The sequence below is a fragment of the Hemibagrus wyckioides genome, linkage group LG11 (genome assembly GCF_019097595.1).
Source record: "Hemibagrus wyckioides isolate EC202008001 linkage group LG11, SWU_Hwy_1.0, whole genome shotgun sequence".
Lineage (NCBI taxonomy): Eukaryota > Metazoa > Chordata > Actinopteri > Siluriformes > Bagridae > Hemibagrus > Hemibagrus wyckioides.
In genome coordinates this window covers 33,998,352-34,017,103 of record NC_080720.1, presented here as the reverse complement: position 1 = coordinate 34,017,103, position 18,752 = coordinate 33,998,352, and the positions used below count along the sequence as shown (strand labels likewise).

General features: G+C 38.0%; 1 protein-coding gene and 1 long non-coding RNA gene across 2 annotated transcripts in view; one reads left to right on the top strand and one right to left on the bottom strand.

Annotated features, from left to right (window-relative positions):
* stx8 (syntaxin 8) overlaps positions 1–18,752 on the bottom strand; it is a 44,411-nt gene that overhangs the window by 11,542 nt on the left and 14,117 nt on the right. The window lies entirely within an intron of this gene.
* Positions 12,685–13,835, top strand: LOC131361618 (uncharacterized). The gene is made up of 3 exons (XR_009206054.1): positions 12,685–12,837; positions 12,972–13,040; positions 13,785–13,835. It is a non-coding gene; the product is annotated as an uncharacterized LOC131361618 (long non-coding RNA).

Sequence of the window (18,752 nt, the reverse complement as noted above, 5' to 3'; positions counted from 1 at the left end):
GTGTGTTAGAGACGAGTGTAGTGTGTGTGTGTGTGTGTTAGAGATGAGTGTAGTGTAGAGTGTGTGTGTGTGTGTGTGTTAGAGATGAGTGTAGTGTGTGTGTTAGAGATGAGTGTAGTGTGTGTGTGTGTGTGTGTTAGAGATGAGTGTAGTGTAGAGTGTGTGTGTGTGTGTGTGTTAGAGATGAGTGTAGTGTAGAGTGTGTGTGTGTGTGTGTGTGTTAGAGATCAGTGTAGTGTGTGTGTATTTGTGAGTGTGTGAGTGTGAGTGTGTGTGTTTGTGAGTGTGTGTGAGTGTGTGAGTGTGTTTGTGAGTGTATTTGTGAGTGTGTGTGTGTTTGTGTGTGAGTGTGTTTGTGAGTGTATTTGTGAGTGTGTGTGTGTTTGTGAGTGTATTTGTGAGTGTGTGTGTGTTTGTGAGTGTGTGAGTGTGTTTGTGAGTGTATTTGTGAGTGTGTGTGTGTTTGTGAGTGTTTGTGAGTGTGTGTGTGTGTTTGTGAGTGTTTGTGAGTGTGTGTGTGTTTGTGAGTGTTTGTGAGTGTGTGTGTATTTGTGAGTGTGTGTGAGTGTGAGAGTGTTTGTGTGTTTGTGAGTGTTTGTGAGTGTGTGTGTATTTGTGAGTGTGTTTGTGAGTGTGTGTGTGTTTGTGAGTGTATTTGTGAGTGTGTGTGAGAGTGTGTGAGAGTGTGTGTGTATTTGTGAGTGTGTGTGAGAGTGTGAGTGTTTGTGAGTGTGTGTGTTTGTGAGTGTGTGTGTATTTGTGAGTGTGTGTGAGAGTGTGAGTGTTTGTGAGTGTGTGTGTATTTGTGAGTGTGAGTGTATTTGTGAGTGTGTGTGTGTTTGTGAGTGTTTGTGAGTGTGTGTGTATTTGTGAGTGTGTGTGAGAGTGTGAGTATTTGTGAGTGTGTGTGTATTTGTGAGTGTGAGTGTATTTGTGAGTGTGTGTGTGTGTTTGTGAGTGTTTGTGAGTGTGTGTGTATTTGTGAGTGTGTGTGAGAGTGTGTTTGTTCGGCTATCTTTGTGAGGACCAGCGTGAGTTTTTAACCTTTGGAGTGAGGACCTTTTTACAAAGTGAGGACATTTAGGCCGGTCCTCACTTTTTTTTCACTGTATTGGCCTCTAGGGTTCTATATATAGGCTTTTCTCAATGTTTTAGAGAGGCCCTCAGAAAGATAGCAAAATGAGAAAAAATTTTAAAAATTGGTGTGTGTATGTTCCCTGCATACACACACATTTCGCTCTCCAGCGCCCCTATCATCTTTCCACAGTCACTGCACCCAGCTACCCAACAATAGCTAAAGACAGTCAAGGGGTATTTATGAAGCCCATGCTAGCCAAAGCTGTAGCCAAAGGCTTTGTACAAGTATTAAAACATGTATATATAAATATATATCTGCTAATTATGAAAATAAAAACAGATGTCTAATAGGATAAAATGATAAACTGCTGATGCTTTATACCCCAAAGGTCAACTTCACTGTGACATCATAATATCTGCAAAACCCATTTAAGGCCATTATTTAATAACTCAGGAAGAGGTTGGCAGAGGCATAAAAACTAGAAATATTATTATATCACACTTCACACAGGTTAATTAAATGCACTTTTATTTTATACTCAATAAAGATGGTTTAAGTACTCATATCTGAAATCTACTTTAAAAGTAAACTGCACTTGTTGATGTTATGGTTAGTCAGACTGAACATTAATGAGGTTTTAGGCCTTGTTTTCACACTGCATTCAGTCAGGGTACAACAGAAGTGTACACTATGTACATGTGTTTATTTAGTGCTTGATGTTACAGATCCTGGTATACCCACGTAGCACTTTCCCTAGAGGAATATTTCTACTTCAGTTGTTAGAATTATGTGCTGACATATGAATAATGAATTTATAGATAGTCTACACTCCACTAGTAAACAGCTGTTTCATTTCTCATACACATCTGGGTGGTTATAGAGTACATTTTAAATCTGCAAAGTCTCTATCTGGTAAATTAGAGGTAGCTGAAGCTCTAAAGCAAAGACCTCGAGATAAACCCTGATTACTTTTGAGATTATCTGACTTTTCTCAGAACATGGGTAGAGTAACCAAAAACTGTACTCAAGTAAAAACACAAGTACTCTTGACATAATTAAAAATTGTTATAATACGTCACAACTGGTCCCTAAACAAGCACAATAATTAAAAGGTTAGACTTTGTAAAGGCTAGTGTATTTCAGCATTTCTGTATGATCAGAACAAAAATAGTTTTGGTGCTATTCACCTATTCACATATGTGGTGTTTAAATATTAATATCTTTAGTTTAAAAAAATTTAGGATGCATATTTTTATATGAGAATCAATTTTTAATACCACATCAATATAGAAAGTCAGAATTCATAGCATTGTTTCACCACCATGCTAATTTTTAAATGCCCTTTATGACTAATTATATACAAAACTAGTGACATTCCCATCAATGCTAGCTTTGTGTTTAGAACTAATTAGCATGTTAGCACATGGCTATCCAGAGCATGTCAAATAAGTTGTACATGGAACTGTCCTGCATTAATCAGTCAAAGCACACACAAATGTGGTGCAAAGATACTGGGGCACTGAATACATCACCACTAGGCTTTCAACAACAACCTATTTGACAGGGTGTTGTGTCATGTACTGAGGGGACAGAGCCCTAGATCGAAAAAAAGTACCTTTCATACATCTCATTCTCCACCACAGAATAATCTGACAGAATGCCAGGCCTGGCTTCAACAGTGTATACAGTGGAGGCTAACAGCTTTAGCAAACATCTATACTGTAAATTCCAACAGTTACTTAAAAGTTCATTTACTTAAAAATAATGTTTGGACACCGACTGCCTCAGTCTTGCAAAGTAAACTTAAAAATATCAAGTTAGTTTAATGTGTCTGTTTCAGTTAATATACTCTGTAATGTTTACTAATGCTATTTAAGACTAAATAATAAGATTACTTTATTAATTCAATTTAATATAATAGTGTTATATTTTGTGCTGCATACATCCTAAATTATTCTCATTATGAAACTTGAAAAAACTATGTACACCTTTTTTCAAGTAAAGTGAACTGGAACAAAAGGCAGTCAAAAAGTTCTCTTTTTTCTAATAAACAGCTTGAGTCTTAAAGAACAAAATAATAAAATCTGTACTTCTAAAACATCTGTCCATGCTCTTTAACAGAATAAGACTATACATTTACAGACCTAAACAGCATTCTGCTGTCAACTAATCCTAACATCATCAATACCTGGACCTGTAAATGTAGTACATTTTTGGAACAATAATTAATTCAAAATATAGGCCTTTTTCATGAAATATTCCTGAAATACAGACCCTTTATTGCATGTGGCTTTGGAAAGGTTCTTCACTACTTAAAAAAAAAAACAACCCTTATCCCTTTGTAACTATTAGATATTTAAAACACTGTTCACTCGAAATTAGTGCAATTAAAACAAAATATGCCAACAACTTCAACACATTTATGAGGTCAACACAGGCTTCCAGCACAGAAATCAAGGACACAAAAGGTTAGCATAAAAGCTCATTTTTACGGGTTTGGAGTTTTGGTTGAGGTTTTTCCCTCACAAAGCCAGAACTACCCTCTGAATAAAATGAAATGTGTTCCTCATTGTCATTGGATAGCCTCAATTTAAAGAATAAAACAAAGACAAAAACACACTTACAACATGTGGCAAATTTGGGACATCATCCACAACAACTGTTCCCTCCAAAATCACTGCTTTTGATGACACCAATGAGGGCATGTGGATTTTTGGCAGGCATAACTTCAATTAAAACTGAGGACGCTGCATCTGAACCCTAGGTAGTGATAAAAGAAAAAGAAAAGGGTAAATTTCTACTTTACTGAAACACTACTGGAAATGTTCTTAACAAAATAAATAAATAAAATAAAAATAAAACTCTATTTTGCACAGTGACCAGGAAGTGTTCAGCTAAATAAAAAGTGCCAGTCTCTTCAGTCTCTTACACCAGGAGTTGTAACTGCTTTAAATCTAGTTATGAAAATGAACTAGTTATAAAACCCATCATATTGTTTCAGAAGACTTGGATTAAAACACTCAGCATGAGCAGGATTTATCATTTTTTGGTGAACCATTAGTTTAAATTCTGTGTTGTTTCTCATCATAAACTATTGCACACCTTCAGAAGACTTGGAATAATTGCACACAAGTTCCATGGACTACTTTACTGTACTTTCGCATTCTTCTGAATGATCAACATCATAAAATTGAATTAAAGTTTTAGAATATACTCAGAAAACCTGTTCACAATATGCTTCTTATATTCTATAACCTACTCAATGCTTAAGATTATAAGAGCACTCGCTCTCTTTTCATATGGAGTTCATAAGAGTGTGATACTGAGGGTCAAATCCAGTCTTTGATCAGTCTTAGGCATTCAAATAATCCACATTAAAAATCAGAACTGTTACTCCAGTCACAACTGCGGTGTGTCCGTGAAATACTGCAGTGATCTGTTTCCTTTATCTGGACTGCGCTTTCTCTACACTGACTGTGGTCAGAGTCTGTGCGCTGGCTCGCGCGTTTACAAGGAAGCGTGGCCTGAGCATCTTGGCGTGCACGCAGCTTCTGCTATATGTTCAGCACTAATGAGCAAACGAGACAAGTTCGACAAAATATCATGCATCCGACAAAACGCGGAATATGTAACGATAACCAAGACTAGCAAAATAAAATAATAAAAAATAATAAAATCAGTAAATGATGTGTAAATTAAAAGTAATTACCTTGAATTTACCGAAGAAAATCTCAATACACTTAACGGCTGCGTATCTTCCGTTCACCTGCTTCAGAAGCATGGGGAGGGAATTGTGCTCGAGTGCGCATGCGTAATAGAACGTGTTGAATATTTTGGGTAATTTTACTCATGTTAGGTACGTAAACTAGTGATGGGAAGTTCGGATCATTTTACTGACTCGGATCTTTGAATCTCGTTCAGTAAAATGAACAGATGTTTTTCATTCATTTAGTTTATTTTAGCAGAATATAATTACAGTGTTATGTGTTAATAGTCAATTACCTCGACAAATCTACTTACACAAACATTGATTACATTTAGAAAAAGACAAAACTAAAAATCATCCAATGACAAACTAGGAAACAGAAATGATTCATTCACGGCTTAGCAGGAGCAGGGCCTTTAAGCAATGCAGTGTGTTCATTTATTTCACCTTCCACCCAAGTCTTTCATTCTTTTGTCACGTCACATTCTCATAAGTTGAAACCATGCAGTTTGTACCAGAAAAAGAGATGAGTTCTTAAGCTATGCCGTCTGTGCCGGAAACAAAAATGATTAGCTCATCTCCTGAGTCTTCAGGTTCGAGTCATTTGTTCATCACGTGACAGCCATTCCTCATGCAGAGTAGTGGCCTGGTTACTATTTGATGCTGGTAGAGAAAAACATTTCCTGATTCACTCCTCCAAAACACCCCAAAGTGGCTCAATAATATTCAGATCTAGTGACTCTGCAGGCCATGGGAGATGTTTAACTTCACTTTCAGCTTCATCAAATCACTCTGTCACCAGTCTTGCTGCGTTTATTGGTGCATTATCATCCTGATATGACACCACATTCAGGAGTACAATGCTGGGTGCACACTGTCCTCCAGAATGCTTCTTTAGTCCTTGGCAGTGATGTGGCTAATCTATCAAATCTTCACATGGTGGTTGCCTGCGGTCCAATGAGTATCATATTAAGGTAACAAGTGTCTAGAATTAAGGGAAAGGTTTGTTTTTAGACTTTTAGAGATTTTATTCTTTTTCAGGAATCACTCACATGGGCCTCTGTGTCTCACAGCTTCACAGATACTTTTGAATAAACCAAATCAAATTAGGGTTAGTGTTTGGTGTAAAAAGAGGCTACATTTTAGGGCCACTGGGCTACTAGGATACCAAATTTCAAGTACATGTGACAAACAAGTTCTGTACATAAACTGTCCATGTGTTTGTTTGTTTTTTTGGCTGCTCCCTGTTTGTGGTCACCACAGCTGATCATCTGGTTCACAAACTTGATTTGGCACAAGTTTTACACTGGATGCCCTTCCTGACACAACTGTCCCATTTTATCTGGACTTGGGACTGGCACTGAGAGTTAACTCTTCAGTGGCTGGGTTAGTGCCCTGCCTGGAAATCAAACCCAGACCACATCAATGAGAGTGTGGGAGCCTGCTGCTGGGCCACTAGGAGAACATAAACTGTCCATATGTTGCTACAGTCTCATAGTGTCTATTTCAACATTGAAGGAGTGCTCTTGAATTCTGTCAGCTTTATATAAGCCTACAAACTAGTAACTCAGTGAGCCCATGTTTGGCCTTTCATATGTAATATATATATAATATATACATTAGAGACAATGTACCTATGTGCATTTGTATAGATCATGCACTCTACGTATACTATTGAGGTAATACTTTAGAGTCTTTCCACACTTCGCAGCTTTGTACTTTTATACAAAGAACATTTCTATTTCAAACATTTCAAAATCAAATACTGTACTATTTACTCCACCAAAAGTTTTTTTTTAATTTAAGTAAATAATAGATTTAATATATTATACAAATTAATATAATTAACATTAATTACATTGTATTATTGTATATTATATTAAGACAAAATGTTTTTGAACTTCACAAGCTACCTAGCAATATACACTGCTCAAAAAAATTAAAGGAACACTTTTTAATTAGAATATATCATCAAGCCAATGAAACTCCTGGCATATTGATATGGTCAGTTCAGTAGCAGAGGGGATTGTTAATCAGTTTCAGCTGCTTTGGTGTTAATGAAATTAAGTGCACTAAATGGGCAACAATGAGACGACCCCCAAAACAGGAATGGTTTTACAGGTGGAGACCACTGATGCCACTTTTTTTCTCTACTCATCTTTTTCTAATTTGTTTTTCACTAGTTTTGCATTTGGCTAGGGTCACTCTCAATACTAGTAGCATGAGGCAATACCTGGACCCTACAGAGGTTGCACAGGCAGTCCATTTTCACAGATGAGAGCAGGTTCACCCTGAGCACATGTGACAGACGTGAAAGGGTCTGGAGAAGCCGTGTAGAATGTTGTGCTGCCTGTAACATCATTCAGCATGACCAGTTTGGTGGTGGGTCAGTGATGGTCTGGGGAGGCATATCCATGGAGGGACACACAGGCCTCTACAGGGTAGACAATGGCACCCTTACTGCCATTAGGTATATTATGAAATCCTCGGACCCATTGTCGGACCCTACACTGGCGCAGTGTTCCTGGGTTCCTCCTGGTGCATGACAATGCCCGGCCTTATGTGGTGAGAGTATGCAGGCAGTTCCTGGAGGATGAAGGAACTGATACCATTGAATAGCCCCCAAACTCGTCTGACCTAAATCCAGTAGAACCTCTGGGACATTATGTTTCGGTTCGTCTAATACCACCAAGTTGCATGTTAAACTGTCCAGGAGCTCAGTGATCCGTTGCCTCATTAGGAGCATGACCTGATGTTGTCAGACATGCATACAAGCACGTGGGGGCCATACAAACTACGGAGTACCATTTTGAGCTGCTGCAATGAAATTGCAGCAAAATGGACTTTTGGGGTGTTTTTGAATTCAGCCCACTGTAGGTTCATCATTTTCATTTCCATCAAGCGATATGGCGTCCTTTCATTCCTAACACATTACCCAGTCCATACCAGTATAGATATTCAACATGATATATTGAGATATTGATATATCCCTATTGAGATCTGATGTGTTTTCAAAGGGTCAAGGCTTCAGTAAAATTAGCCCCATCTTTACTATCTGCAATTTTAAAAGGATAATAATAATCCAATAATTTAATTATTCTGAATAATGCAAACTTTTGGTACTGAGTATATTTTGCTGCTTATACCTTTGTACTTTGTATTTTTAATGCAGGACTATATCAAATATTTAACTACTTTTTTCACTACTGATATACATACACTGAAATTTAGGTGCAAGAAATTGTACTTTTAATATATACTTTTAATAATAACATACTAATAATTTTAGTATGTTCATTTATATGGTGCAGTTAACTGCAGTAATACATGTCAGGCTTGCTTTATTTCCAACACTCTAAGCCTGTGTCAGAGTTGAGAAGTGGAGAATATTGTGAGGCACATTTAGCTATTTTTACCGCAGCCTTAATTGATTGCCCCGCCCCTCCCCTCCCCCCTGCACCTGCACCTGCACGGCTCGTGCTCGGAGTATGACCTTTTCAAAAAAAAACCTCTGGATGTGTGTTCCCAGCGCAAGACTGACCAGGGTCAGCAGAAGACTGGAGCGATTTTCACAAACCTTTACAACGCAGGTAAGATTGCATGATTTATATTACATATTCACGTATTTATATGATATAAATATGTATATATTTTTAAAACACAGATTTTTATTTTTTTCTGGAACTTTCCTGATGGGGTGGGAGGGGGTGGGGGAGGGGGAGGGGGTTTGTAGAGCTCGCGGTGGTTGTACATAATTAGCGGCTAGCAGCTATCGATAGCCTATAGTACATTTTTATAACGAATTAAAATCGAGTAGAAAACTTAATTAAATAAAGAATTACTAACGAGTGAAGCTGAACTGCAGTAATAAACCTGAACAAGTCAGACTAGGGCTTTTCTATCTTTATATAACCTTCTCTGAAAAATTAAAAAGTGATGAAATATATTGTCATTTATACACAATATATGGATGCAATTTTTAATTAGTATATCATTATATTTAAGGTCCTCATTGTGCTGCAAAACGATAAATACGGTACTGAAACTGTTCACTGCTACTTGTTGCATGTAAAGAATTATTTTGTTTAAATTTATTTATTTTTCACTCTTTTCTTTGGTGTTCAGGAAGCCATGGAAGAAACATCAACACAGGTATGTGCCATTTGAGCATTTGTTAGTATTGTAATTAAATTCTAAGGTGGGCTTTATGCAAAATGATAACTTAATAATTATTAATAACGAATGAATAAAATTAATTCCAGATTTGAAGTCATTATAAGTTAAAAAATGATAATTGATTATTAGATTTAACATGATTTTCTCCAGAAATATGATTCTTTGTAGAAAGTATTTCCATCTGAATGAATGCTGCTAGATTACTACTCATGTCTGCTAGGCCAGCTACAGTCATGTAGACTACCATTACATATTGTAACTGGATGGTTTACAGATTTTCAGGATGGTAGAAAGTGTTAAGCGTTTTCATGTCAAGTATTTATTTTATTGAAAATAGTCTTTTTCTAGAAAGGTGCCACCAGACCCAGTCTTCACATGGTGGTCCATGGAGTGAGTTTCAGATTAAGATAAAAACTGTCTAGAATTAAGGAAAAGTGTTTTTTTTTTAAGCTTGTATGCATTCCTCATGTGTGTTTACCTTTAGTAGTGTATTTATTTTATTGACATTTTACATTTGTTTCCTGAGAGTTAATGAGTTTATATAGTTACTCTGCTGTTGTAGATATTGTTGCTCCTGCTCTAGAAAACGTTTAGTTGTAATATTTTAATATATCATTATATAAAAATATGAATATATTTCATTCATATTTTAAAAGGTAATAAAACATTTTAGTGAACAAAAATGAAGTGGATAAGGAATATATTAATTAACTAAAAATAAAATTAATTAATTAATAGTAGTAACTACAAACAGAGAAATAAGCTATATTGTGAAATAGAAGATTTAAAGTTCCATTTCACCCATTATTTTGTTCTTGTAACTGAAATCAGAGCCTGAAGAACAAAACATGCATTTCTCATAATTGTAGGTAACTATATTAGAAGTGTAGTATAGTTATTTTACAGACTTTACAAGTCAGATAGTCCATCTTTAAAATAATGATCTGATGTTTGTGAATGATGTTTCTTTAAAGTTAGACAGAATCTCATGATGATTTTTTTTTTAACTTGCAGTTGGATGAAATTCATGAAGAGTCAGAGAGTGACTCCTCAGAATTTGAATCATCCAGAGGCACAGACATAGACCTAGATTACAATCCAGATCCAAGTGGAACATCGTCCAGTGAAGTGGAAATTTGGAGCCCAGACACAGGTTCATCATGTGATAAACTGTACATTGCAGAAGATGTTGAAAGTCCAGACACAAATTTGAGTGAAGAAGATGATCAGCAAAGAGGCAAGTGCACAATCAAAAAACAAAAGAACCCCAAAACTTATGTGAAAAGACACAATAAACAAAACAAGATAAACAAGACAAATAAAGGAAAATCAACTGTGACTATCAAAACTTGTACAAAAAGGGAAGACAGTAAACGGGCATGGGACAAAAGACATTATTGCCTCTACTGTGGCAAATCACAATCAAAAATATCAAGGCATTTGGAGAGAAAGCATATAGATGTCAAAGATGTGGCATATGCTTTTAGCTTTCCATTAGGATCAAAAGAAAGAAAGCTTCTTTTGGAACAGCTGCGCAATAAAGGAGATTTTAAACACAATACCAAAGTTCTGGAAAGTGGCAGAGGACAAGTGGTGACATGGAAGCAGCCTACTGATAAAGCTTCAGTTAAAGATTATTTGCCTTGTTCATTTTGTTTTGGAATGTTCAGGAAAAATGACCTTTGGAGACATCAGTCCTCGTGCAAAACTAAAAAATCATGTGTGAAAGATGACATAAAAAATGGACGGGGGAGAGTACAAAGTCGTGCTGCATCCCTGCTTCCAATAGCATCTTCCTCAGATGGATGTCAGAGGATCATCAACAACATGCGACAAGATGAGGTGTCCTTTCACATCAGAACAGATTCTTTGATTTGCAAGTATGGTGAATCACTGTATGCAAAACATGGTCGTATGAAGTCTAGACACCAGTATATTGCACAAAGAATGAGGGAGCTTGGCCGATTCATGTTGGTTGCTAAAGATATGGACAAGAGTGTCAAGGTTCTTGAAGATATGTGTGTGCCATCCAAATTTCCATTTGTTGTCAACGTTGCCAAGCGTCTTACACAGTTTAGTCCAGGCAAAAATGAATATGGAAAACCTTCAACAGCAGTAAAAATTGGATTCTGTCTAAAAGGGGCTGTGGAGGTCCTGATTGGACAAACTCTTATGAATGATGATGATCTGGCAGAGAAGAAAGCAAAAAAGTTCTTTGAACTTTTGGAGAAAAAACTGGAGTAACAGTGTTTCTGTCACTGCTCATCAAACCATACAAGAAAACAGGTGGAATAAACAAGATGACATCCCGCTCACCAAAAATGTGATTGCTCTGAGAAACCATCTCAGGATGGTAGAAGATGAAGCAAGACAGGAACTGACCCAGCAGATGAATTTAGGAGCATACAAGACATTGAACAAGACTGTTCTGGCACAGGTCATTATTTTCAACAAGCGGCGTGAAGGGGAAGCGTCACGCTTAACTCTTGAGACCTACAAGAAAGCAAGCACAGGTGTCATAAATGAGGACATTTATGAGACCTTGTCACCGTTAGAAAAGGAGCTAAGCAAGCTATTAACCCGCATAGAAATCAGGGGGAAAAGAGGCAAGAAGGTTCCAGTTTTCTTGACAGAGAGAATGAAGGACTCAATCGATTTGTTGATTAAATGGAGAGAAGAAGCTGGTGTACCTGCTGAAAATCCCTATCTCTTTGCAAGACCTGGTGTAATGACGAACATACGTGGATGTGACTGTCTGCGAAAATATGCAGTAGAAAGTAAAGTAGAAAATCCTGAACTCCTAAGGTCAACTAAATTAAGAAAACAGGTAGCCACACTCTGCCAGCTATTGGACCTCAGTGAACAAGAACTAGAGCAAGTTGCAAGGTTCATGGGCCATGACATTAGAGTTCACTGTGACTTTTACAGACAGACTGACAAAACATTTCAAATTGCCAAGATAAGTAAGCTTCTGTTTGCAATGGAGCAAGGCACTGATACCTTAAGGGGGAAGAACCTCAGCACACTTGATCCTTCTATCTGTGGTAGGACTGCACCCTGTTTTATCACCAATTCAGTTGTACTGTATAGTTTGAAGCTGTTAGTGGCTTAGCCACAGGTGTCATTTTTAAGAGAACACCAGTGACCTTTTTGGCAGTACAGTCTTCTTCAGCTGGACAATAACACTCATTTAACATCACTTAATACAAACACATTTCCAGGCAAACCATAGACACACACAATACACTTTACAAGCTGCTATATTCCCTTTGCTCATGTAGTGAGTAGTTTCACAACAGTTTCCAGTGGTGGTGTTTATATACATTCATGTGAAAAAGAAAGAACACTTTCTTGAGTAAAATAGTTTCAGAAGTAAAATCGTATATATAGAGTAAATAATACATTTGGTCTATTATTCTCAGTTGTTACCTTTACACCATTTTCACTACCATAAACCAGTAGTCATAATGAACCACCAGTTTCACTACCATTACCAGAATCACATTTTTAAACATACCCTACTGTAATACCCTACCCATAATACCCTACCCATAATGCAAACTGCAGTAGGGTATGTTTAAAAATGTGATTCTGGTCATGGTAGTGAAACTGGTGGTTCATTATGACTACTGGTTTATGGTAGTGAAAATGGTGTAAAGGTAACAACTGAGAATAATAGACCAAATGTATTATTTACTCTATATATATGATTTTACTTCTGAAACTATTTTAATTAAAAACCCAATCTATTTACTTATTTTTGGAAAGTTGAGCACTAATATTTGATTCTTGGTTTCATTTATAGGTGAAAGTTCCACATCGAACTCTGTGAGTGTCAGAGAGAAACAGAAGAAACAAGGAAGAGAGTTAGATGAGGGTAAGTTTTACAGTTTGTATTTTACACTTGTCTAGCTTGTCCTGCTATTACAAGTACCTCTCAGTCTAATACAGAACCACCACCATGGCCTCACAACTAAAACAAACTGAATTAGGTGAACACCTGTTTTTCAGATGGATGTTCTGACCACTTCAGCCCCCCAAAAAAACAACACAGTGAGGATAGAACCTTAGATTTAAATGGTGAGTTAAACAGTTTTTATCATGAAATTAAAGGGCACCCTACAGATTGTTTTACACAGATCCCAATAGTTAAAAGGCAGAGTCTTTCTTCACTCCCAAGTATACCTTGTGTTTTGCAGTTCTTAGCACCTTTTCTTCTTATTAGTAGATTTGTGTAGATTTGAGATGGGTACACACACACCATACAGATATAGACATTGTTGGATTGAGAAAAGCAGTTTGCCCATGAGGCTGTGTGCATGAAATGGCAGTAAATTATGAAAATAATTTGTAAACACATTTGACAAGTCAATCCAACAGTCCATCTGTAGATGTTTAGTGTTCACATTATTGTGGTTGTTTAGTCTGTTGTTTAACATGTGAGAAGTGAAACAGGTCTGTTTTTATTAATGTAAAGGTAACAACCGACAACAGTAGATCGGAGTTATTACTCACTGTTTTAATTTAAAGTAGCCTGCAGTTGCTGAATCTTCAAAATCTTAATCATTTAAAAGAAATGAGTTCTTATAAATAGCAGTTTTTTATTTAGTTCTGCCCTGAATTAGCTATTTCACATGAAAGATGTTTAACTATAGTCCACAAGACAAACTAATAACTAAATTTACACAAATGAACCAGTTTAAAAGTTTACATATTCTCGATTCTTAATACAGTGTGTTGTTACCTTCATGAACTGTTTTAAGACATCAACTGTACATACAACAATTTTGCCTACTAATATTTGATTGTTGTTATCTTTTATAGATGAAATTTCCACAACAACTTCTATCAGTGTCCAGGAGAGACAAAAGAAACTTGACGAAGAAAGCTGGTAAAGGGTAAGTTTTAAATTTTAACTGATAAATTTGTCTATAGAAACACAGATAAAACTGACTGTGTACATGAGTTTGCCCATAAGGTGATATGTTCATGAACTGTACTTCCCAGTAAATTATGAATATAATTTGACAAGTCAGTCCAATAGTCCATCAAAAGATGTTTAGTATTCACATCTTTGTGATTGTTTAGTCTGTTGTTGCGAAGTGGAAAAAATCAGATTTTTTCATTCTAAAATCAAAAATTTTAAATCAGATGGTAACAACACCGATCAGGCATTATGACCACCTGGCTAGTATTGTGTTGGTCCACCTTTTGCCCTGACCCAGCGAGGCATGGACTCCACTAGATCCCTGAAGGTGTGCTGTGGTATCTGGCACCAAGATGTTAGCAGCAGATCCTTTAAGTCCTGTAAGTTGTGAGGTGAAGGTCCCCATGGATCGGGCTTGTTTGTCCAGAACATCCCACAGATGCTGGATTGGATTATGATCTGGGGAATTTGGAGGCGGAGTCAACACCCAAACTGGTTGTTGTGGTCATCAAACCATTCCTGAACCATTTCTGCTTTGTGTCCTGGAGCATTATCCTGCTGAAAGAGGCCACAGCCATCAGGGAATACCGTTTCCATGAAAGGGTGTAGATGGTCTGGAACAATGCTTACGTAGGTGAGTACGTGTCAAAGGAACATCCACATGGATGCAGGACCCAAGGTTTCCCAGCAGAACATTGACCAGAGCAGGACACTGCCTCCGCTGGCTCGCCTTCTTCCCATAGTGCATCCTGGTGCCATGTGTTCCCCGGGTAAGAGACGCACACGCACCCGGCCATCCACGTGATGTAAAAGAAAACGTGATTCATCAGACCAGGCCACCTTCTTCCATTGCTCCATGGTCCAGTTCTGATGCTCACCTGCCCATTGTTGGTGCTTTTCGTGGTGCACAGGGGTCAGCATGGTCACCCTGACTGGTCTGCCATTTGCAACCCCTTTCTATCAGAACCAGCATTAACTTCTTCAGCAGTTTGATCAACAGTAGCTCGTCTGTTGGATCGGATCACACGGGCCAGCCTTCACTCCCCACGTGTATCAATGAGCCTTGACCGTCCATGACCCTGTCACCGGTTCACCACTGTTCCTTCCTTGGACCACTTTTTGATAGATACTGATCACCGCAGATTGGGAACACCCCACAAGAGCTGCAGTTTTGGAGATGCTCTGATCCAGTGGTCTAGCCATCACAATTTGGCCCTTCGTCAAACTCAAAGCTCAAATCCTTACACTTGTCCATTTTTCCTGCTTCTAACATCAACTTTGAGGACAAAATGTTGACTTGCTGCCTAATATATCCCACCCACTAACAGGTGCCATGATGAGGAGATACTCAGTCTTATTCACTTCACCTCTCACTGTTATGCCTTATTCGTGTATGTTCTCCATAGTTATGAGCCTTTTACTAGAACAGATTACTGACCAGAGGTTTAAAGTCTGCAGTTCCCACTTGTTGCCACTGCTTTGCTGTAATATTTTTTGAACAATTGACAGATTCTGTTTAGGATGTTTATACACAGTTATAATTCACTGACTAACTGTTATTAATGCTTACTAACTGTCTGTAGCTGTTGCAGATTCCAGCAGCTCAGAAGAAAGGGCCACACCCAATCCAAAAACACAAAAACAGACCAAGAATGCAAAGAGTAAGCTCCATAAATCTTTGCAAAAGTGTATTAAGTAGCACTACTGATTATATTTCTTAGATCAAGTCAGTTTTATTTGTATAATGCTTTTCACAAACACTATTTCAAAGCAGCTTTAAAGAGCTTATTTATTTAAATGTACCAACAGTTTAGGTGGTTCTGCTTAATGAGAACAGACAGTTAAATAATTTAACTGTCCTATGAAATACATTTTCACTCATTTTGTCAAATGACTCTACAATTAGGTACTTTCTATAGCTGTGGTCAAGCAAAAGCAGTTTAGGAAATCTACTTTTTGGTCTATGTTTTAAGTTTACACCATCGACATTGTCTTCTTTGTCATTTGTAGAGTCACCCGGGATGAAGAGACCATGGAGTGAAGTAGAGACAAGAGCAGTGGACAAACACTTGGGAAGGTTTATGGCAGAGCGCAGAGTTCCTAGAAAAGCAGACTGCATGATTTGTGTAAAAGCAGAGAAATCCCTGGCTCAAAGATCATGGAAAGATGTCAAAAACTTTGTTTACAACAGAATTGTCACTTTAAACCGGAGAGCTGCTAAACGAATCCTTCAGTTTTAAAGGCTTGGTATCTCGTGTTCTGTTTGAGTGCCATGTCGTCGTTTTTGGTTGTGATGTTTACCAATTGTGGTTAATATATTTAGAGATATATTGACATCTTGTGAATATTATCTTTTCAGAAACTAGTTCTGAAAATAATGACTCTGTTAATCTGACAGTTTTTTAGTTTAGCATTTCATCATTTTCGTCGGAAAAACATGAAGTACAGTTGTCTAAAGCCCAAGGTGTCTGTTCACAAGCTAAAATAAATTCAGTGTTGGTCACTGGAGATGGCATCTCTTGCAGTTTTGTTGGAAGCTGCTGGATATTGGTATATATAGCTTGGTGTTTGGTTCATCTCATTAGATTAATAATTGTACAATACCACTGCCTATACTTCAGTACAATAATTTTATTGATGGTCATAACATACATGTTTAGCTAGTCTGTTTATGAATTTGCAACTGCAAATTGCATTGTTTGTCAAAGAATAAGTGCAAGCTAAAAAGAGAAAGTAAGTATAAAAAGTAATCCAGTCAGAAACGAACTCAACAGCGCCCCCATTAAATGTCCTCACTCTGCTGGTAAAATACTGGTTCTTTCCTTTTGTTTTTTTAAGAAGCTGAGGTGAAAACTGTAATCATGGACACACCTAGTGGAGAAATGTGGTCTGCATTTATCTGTAAAGGTAGCAGAAATGGTGGTCCTCACTTTGCAGGTTAATTTACTCGGTCCTCACCTCGATAGATGTACAGGAATGTGTGTGTGTGTGTTTGTGAGTGTGTGTGAGAGTGTGAGTGTGTTTGTGAGTGTGTGTGTGAGTGTTTGTGAGTGTGTGTGTATTTGTGAGTGTGTGTGAGAGTGTGAGTGTGTTTGTGAGTGTGTGTGTGTTTGTGAGTGTTTGTGAGTGTGTGTGTGTTTGTGAGTGTGTGTGAGAGTGTGAGTGTTTGTGTGTGTGTGTGTGTTTGTGAGTGTGTGTGAGAGTGTGTGTGTGTTTGTGAGTGTGTGTGTGTTTGTGAGTGTTTGTGAGTGTGTGTGTATTTGTGAGTGTGTGTGAGAGTGTGAGTGTGTTTGTGAGTGTGTGTGTGTTTGTGAGTGTTTGTGAGTGTGTGTGTGTTTGTGAGTGTGTTTGTGAGTGTGTGTGTTTGTGAGTGTGTGTGTGTTTGTGAGTGTGTGTGTATTTGTGAGTGTTTGTGAGTGTGTGTGTGAGAGTGTGAGTGTGTGTGAGAGTGTGAGTGTTTGTGTGTGTGTGTGTGTTTGTGAGTGTGAGTGTATTTGTGAGTGTGTGTGTGTGTTTGTGAGTGTGTTTGTGAGTGTGTGTGTGTTTGTGAGTGTTTGTGAGTGTGTGTGTATTTGTGAGTGTGTGTGAGAGTGTGAGTGTGTTTGTGAGTGTGTGTGTGTTTGTGAGTGTGAGTGTGTGTGTATTTGTGAGTGTGTGTGAGAGTGTGAGTGTTTGTGAGTGTGTGTGTATTTGTGAGTGTGTGTGAGAGTGTGAGTGTGAGTGTGTGTGTATTTGTGAGTGTGTGTGAGAGTGTGAGTGTGTTTGTGAGTGTGTGTGTGTTTGTGAGTGTGTGTGAGAGTGTGAGTGTTTGTGAGTGTGTGTGTGTTTGAGTGTTTGAGTGTGTGTGTATTTGTGAGTGTGTGTGAGAGTGTGAGTGTTTGTGAGTATGTGTGTATTTGTGAGTGTTTGTGAGTGTGTGTGTGTTTGTGAGTGTGTGTGAGAGTGTGAGTGTTTGTGAGTGTGTGTGTGTTTGTGAGTGTTTGTGAGTGTGTGTGTGTTTGTGAGTGTTTGTGAGTGTGTGTGTATTTGTGAGTGTGTGTGAGAGTGTGTGTGTGTTTGTGAGTGTTTGTGAGTGTGTGTGTGTTTGTGAGTGTTTGTGAGTGTGTGTGTGAGAGTGTGAGTGTGTGTGAGTGTGTGAGTGTTTGTGAGTGTGTGAGTGTTTGTGAGTGTGAGTGTATTTGTGAGTGTGTGTGTGTTTGTGAGTGTGTTTGTGAGTGTGTGTGTGTTTGTGAGTGTTTGTGAGTGTGTGTGTATTTGTGAGTGTGTGTGAGAGTGTGAGTGTGTTTGTGAGTGTGTGTGTGTTTGTGAGTGTTTGTGAGTGTGTGTGTATTTGTGAGTGTGTGTGAGAGTGAGTGTTTGTGAGTGTGTGTGTGTTTGTGAGTGTGTGTGTATTTGTGAGTGTGTGTGAGAGTGTGAGTGTTTGTGAGTGTGTGTGTATTTGTGAGTGTGTGTGAGAGTGTGAGTGTTTGTGAGTGTGTGTGTGTTTGGTTTGTGAGTGTTTGTGAGTGTGTGTGTGTTTGTGAGTGTTTGTGAGTGTGTGTGTATTTGTGAGTGTGTGTGAGAGTGTGAGTGTTTGTGAGTATGTGTGTATTTGTGAGTGTTTGTGAGTGTGTGTGTGTTTGTGAGTGTGTGTGAGAGTGTGAGTGTTTGTGAGTGTGTGTGTGTTTGTGAGTGTGTGTGAGAGTGTGAGTGTGTTTGTGAGTGTGTGTGTGTTTGTGAGTGTGTGTGAGAGTGTGAGTGTTTGTGAGTGTGTGTGTGTTTGTGAGTGTGTGTGTGTTTGTGAGTGTGTGTGTATTTGTGAGTGTGTGTGAGAGTGTGAGTGTTTGTGAGTGTGTGTGTATTTGTGAGTGTGTGTGAGAGTGTGA